General features: G+C 36.4%; 1 pseudogene; it reads left to right on the forward strand.

Moving 5' to 3' along the window:
* Positions 1-2,769: 2,769 nt before the first annotated feature.
* On the forward strand, positions 2,770-3,828 carry LOC107512434 (annotated as a pseudogene).
* The last annotated feature ends 1,638 nt before the right edge of the window (positions 3,829-5,466 follow it).

Genomic DNA, 5,466 nt, shown 5'->3' on the forward strand with positions numbered 1-5,466 from the left:
GAGGTCAGCACTCACTGGGCCCAATAACCTGTACCTGAGTACCCTCCTCTGGAGATCCTCGGAGGTGCACTCGGCGGCATCTCATCCAGTTTGTACGAGAAGCCACAAGCAGCATTCACGGATTTGCCCCAGCGGAGCTTGGCCAAGGAAAAAATCCAGTACATAGACAGTTAGCTAAGAGCGCTTCTCTACTCATCATGAACATGTGACCCATTGAACTGATGGAGACTATATGATCCTGATCCCTATGGAGCAGAATGTGCGGCTGAACTTGCAGCCCATCAGAGAAGGGGAAGCAAAGACGCCAGTTGTGGACCCCAAAGGAGAAAAGCACCAAGTGGCAACACTGCACCTCGGTCTGTCTTCACGTATGGCAAATACGCTCATTTACAGCAGCCTTGGCGACCGGGGATGACTCCTCTGATGATGCACATACGTTCTGCAAATTAGAGTTTCTTCGTTATTCTGAAACGCTGACTATAAAAGAGTTTTAATATTTACAGTACAAAAACATATTAAGAGAAGAAAGATCTGCTAGTTACTAGAAATATATTTCTTCTGTTGCAAATTTTAATCATATTTTTGTGATAAAGTTTCTAATTGATACTATCAAGAATTGGAAGATACCATTAAAATATCATCAGACGTTTTGCTTTTATTTTAAGCACAAAACCCAACATGAAACAGTATGCTCATGAAAGCCAGGTTGTATTTTATATTAAAAATTTATAAACATTTTATTTGAAAATTTTATAAAAACTTACTATTTAATGTGCTTTCTAGTATTTGTATCATATTTGTCTTATAATTATATAACAAATATTTTTTTATTTAACCCCATATAGTTATACTTTATCCCCTCTAATTTACCCAAATATGCCAAACAAATTTTATCATATTATGTAGATGTCCTATGATGTCAAATTGTTGGAAACCATGTAGTTGGGACTATAGCTATGAGGTCCTTGCTCTCGTGAAACTCTCATTCTTGTGGGAGAAAAAGAAAATGATAGTAAATAAATGTGTAACCAGGAAAAATATCAGAGAGTTGTGCCTCCCACAAAGATATTTAAAACATGTTGTTTTATTGATAGTAATGGGGAGAGTTCTTTCAGTTTGTGATCACATAGGTCTCTTTTGGCATCTTGGCATCTGAAGCCCAAGCCAGCTACGCTGTAATCAAGAAGATAAGTACAATGGCAGAAGGAACAGCCAGTGTAAAGACCCTAAGGCTGGAAGTACTTGATTTGTCACAGGAAAGAAAAAAAAAAAAGCCAGTGTGGTTGCAGCATTGTCGGCAAGAGGGAAGTGGAAGAGGTGAGTTTGGAAAGATCAGCAGGGATCAGACTACCTGGGTGCTCAGTAAAGAGTTCATTCTGCGCACGATAGGACACTACTGAGGGTTTTCATTGGGAATGTGGCAGCGTAGAGCTGGTGTTAAATGCGTGACCTCTGGAGCCAACCTATCTGGGTGCAGAACCCAACTCTGCCATTTCCTGGCTGTGTGATATGGGCAAATTACTTCACTTTTGTGTGTCTCAGTTTCCCCATTTTAAAATGTAGATAACAATAGCATCAATCTCATAGGGTTATTATGAGAATTAAATGAGCTAATATTTGTAGAGTACTTCGAATAGAGCTTGGTGTGCAGGAGATGTCTATAAATATGTGTTTAAGCAGAAAGACATAAAGTTCAGTTTTTATTTTTAAAAGATTATTCTGGTTCCACAGTGAACAATGGATTGTAGGAATACTAGAAGACCAGAGAGAGAGATTTTGCAATTGCTTGCTACCACAACTACTGTTAATTATTTTACTTGATGTTACCTGTAATTTCAGCAAAAAAAAACAGGACTTGATAAAAATCATGTTAATCAGTTTTTTAAAAATATCAGAATATAGACAGTTTATTGATGATACATTTTTCAGTGCAGCTTTTCTAAAAATTCACTTCAGCCAAGTATATCAAGTTTTGCGTTAGATGCTTTGCTTTAGTAAGTAACAACAGGAAGTTTTCATCCTCAAGGAACGTATAGTTCGGTTTAAGAGATAAGGGATAAACAACAATAATTGCAAACTCACCACAACCACACAAAAAAATGTGGTTAATTAGAAAATGAGAAGTGTAACTATCGAGTTGTTATGGTTACAGTGAAAGATATGTAACACTGTGGATCAGAGTCTGTTGTGAACATTTAACTTTCACAGTGCCTGTGGATGAAAATTAAGGAGGTGGGTGATAAGCAACGCTTACTAATCAGTATGAAGTTAGATAGTGCTGGGGAATAGTATTCTGAAAAAAAGAGCTTCTGTCAAAAAGTAGGACATTTCAATTTACTTCCTTTATTTTTCAAAAAGTCTTTTTTGCTTCTAAGTAAACATGTATATTAAAATATACCCACAAAATATATCACTTACTTCTTATTGATATAACACTCCATGTATTGCATGTCATAATTATCTTTGTCCCTGAAGCTTCTTTGCATGATAACCATTTGACCCAGTAATTAAAGTATTGGGACAGTTTTTAACAATCCAAATGAATTCTACAAAGAAATTATTGCCTCAGGTATAATTCGCTAGAGAAATATTAACTTTTCTTAATTGAATTTTAAGAAGTTGTTGTTAGATAATATATAGCAACTACATATATATACACACATATTTACATATAATCTAACAAGATATAGTAAGGTATATATAATATATTGTTAAAAACAACATACAAATTTTATTTATTTCACCTAAAAGAAAATATTTCAGAAATAACAAAACTCAAAGTATTAAGTACATAATATAATTTTCAAAAATTACTTAAAATTTTAACAGTTCCTGGGGGTCTCATTGCTTCTTTAGCAATAAATGTAAACAACTTCAATTGGTAAGTATCCCTTTAGCAATCCAAATGCTGGAGACAGAGATTGAGGCTCTCAGGGAGGAACTGTTTTTCATGAAGAAGAACCATGAGGAGGAAGTAAATGGTCTACAAAACCAGATTGCCAACTTGGGGTTTGACCATGGAGTTTGAAGCCCCCAAATCTCGAAACCTAAACAAGATCATGGTGGACATCCAGGCCCAGTATGAGGACCTGACTCGGAAGAACCAAGAGAAGCTAGACAAGTACTGATCCCAACAGATTAAGGAGAGCACCACAGCAGTCACCTCACACATTGTTGAGATAGGAGCTACTCAGATGACATTCACGGAGTTGACATACAGTCCAGTCCTTGGAGATCGACCGGGACACCATGAAAAATCTGTAGGCCAGCTTGGAGAACTGAAGGAGGCGGAGGCACACTATAACACGCAGATGGAACAGCTCCATCTGCACCTGGAGTCAGTGCTGGCCCAGACCCAGGCAGAGGGGCAGCGCCAGACGTAGGAGTACGAGACCCTGCTGAAAGACAAGGTCAAATGGAGACTGGGATCTCCACCTGCTGGAGGAGGGGGAGGAATTCGACCATGGTTTCCCCCTGGACTGCAACTGCATGCAGTCCATCCAGAAGACCATCACCCACAGGACTGAGGATGGCAACGGGGTGCCTGAGGTCAATGATGCTGGAGTTCTGAGGCGTTAAGGCAGCAGGAGTGGAACACCCCTTGGAGGGGGCCAGAGGCCAATAAAAAGTTCAGAGGTTATTAAGCATCAAAACAAAAAATCTGTTGTTCTATACCAAAACTAATATGTATTTTCTCTTACGGATTTCAGAAGTATTCTTTCCATTTAAGTTGGACAACTCTTAAAAATAGGCTTTGAAATATTCTTTACAAAAAAATTTTAAAAGAATGTCGCAGTATGCAATAACGAAGAAATATGTAAAAGGAAAATATTTAGAAATATGTGTTATCTGGCTGGCAGGAAATGCTAAAATATATAAATACATTGAATAAATGAGACAAAACAATTTGGTCTCCAATTTTATTTGGAAAACAAAATAGACATCGTGTTATCACTCAAGAAAAATCTCAAAGGATAATGCACAAATTTTCTTAAAATCCTCATTTTCATTTCTCTCAAATCCATATGCATAAAGCAACTTCTCTTAAAATCTCTTTCCTCCCTCCACTGCCTTATAAAATGCAAAATAATCTCATTTCCACCAAATTCACTGTCTCAGGTTCTGTTCCCTCATTTCAGTGCTGTGCCCTGGTTATCAATTTCTCTCTCCCTCCCCTCATGCACTTGATAGTCTTTTCCGCCCAGACCTAACTACTTCATTGGCTCTTATTCTCACCCACTGCCCTGCTCTGCAGAGCAAAGACCAATCAATTGGGTAAGGTACATCCTACACAGTATGATGGCTAATTGGAAGAGAGTTCAATCACAAATGCAAAGGTGAATTTTGGGCAAATGTCTAATTTTCATTTTATACCTTATAAACTTTTAATATAATACATAGGAAACCCTCTTGAAAAGAGTAAAAGAGTTTTGATTATATACCTGAGTCCAGTCTCATCCCTTAAACGAGATAATAGCAAAATATATTTACAAAATATAGTGCAAATATTAATCTGTGCTTATCCATGGTAGTCATTATCTTGAATTTTTATACAGGCTTCCTCAACCCAACCCAGTGTTTGAGATTTTCAGGAGCCAACGTTATATAGTTTCACCGAAGCCCTGCAATTGAATACAAATAAATAAACTCTGATTCTGTTTTGTCTTGCAATTGGTTCTTCTCTGTATGAAAACAGCTTTACAATAAATTTAATTATGAACTTTTAAAGCAGTACAAATTGGGAGATAATTTTTATGCTTTTCTAAAATACATCCCTTTCTAAAAATACGTTAACTTTTGAGGATTTCACATCATTGCTAAACATGCAAAGATTTTTGCATGGACTTTCATTTTGGACTCAAATGAAATATGGTAAATGTTAAATCATCATTTAACATTACTTTTTTCTAGATCACAAGTTATTTTTGAAGAGGAGAAGCGTCTTATGCACGACTACTTAAAAAGTCATTTAAATGGAGTAAGGGTAAATTATATAGTTCCAGAGAACTAAATTTAGACTTTGTTAAATCTAAACAGTTGGTCTTTGTTAGAGATTCTGATTGTATTTAGACAAGAGTATAGGAAAAGAATGGTAGAATGGACACTTGACAAGAATTCAGGAGCCTTGTGTTCTATTCTTAGCTGTTCTAATAAAATATATCTCCCTAAGAAAGTTCCAGAATCATGCTTGGCTTGTTTTTCATCTGTAAATTGAGAAACTAGACTGATTGGTCTTCGCATTTCTTTTCATCCCTAACCATCTATGTATCAAAAGCAGAATACTTTAACTTTTCGCTCATCAGTTTTATGTGATGCTAAAATGTGCTGTGGCTTTATAATAACTTGGACAGTAGAGTGTTTTTAGATTCAATCAGACTATGCAATTATGACTTAATCTAATCGCCAACTGTAGATACATTCACTGAAAGAAAAGTTGTTCAGTCACATAATTAGTTTAGCCGAATA

Source organism: Rousettus aegyptiacus, unplaced genomic scaffold (genome assembly GCF_014176215.1).
Source record: "Rousettus aegyptiacus isolate mRouAeg1 unplaced genomic scaffold, mRouAeg1.p scaffold_m13_p_8, whole genome shotgun sequence".
Lineage (NCBI taxonomy): Eukaryota > Metazoa > Chordata > Mammalia > Chiroptera > Pteropodidae > Rousettus > Rousettus aegyptiacus.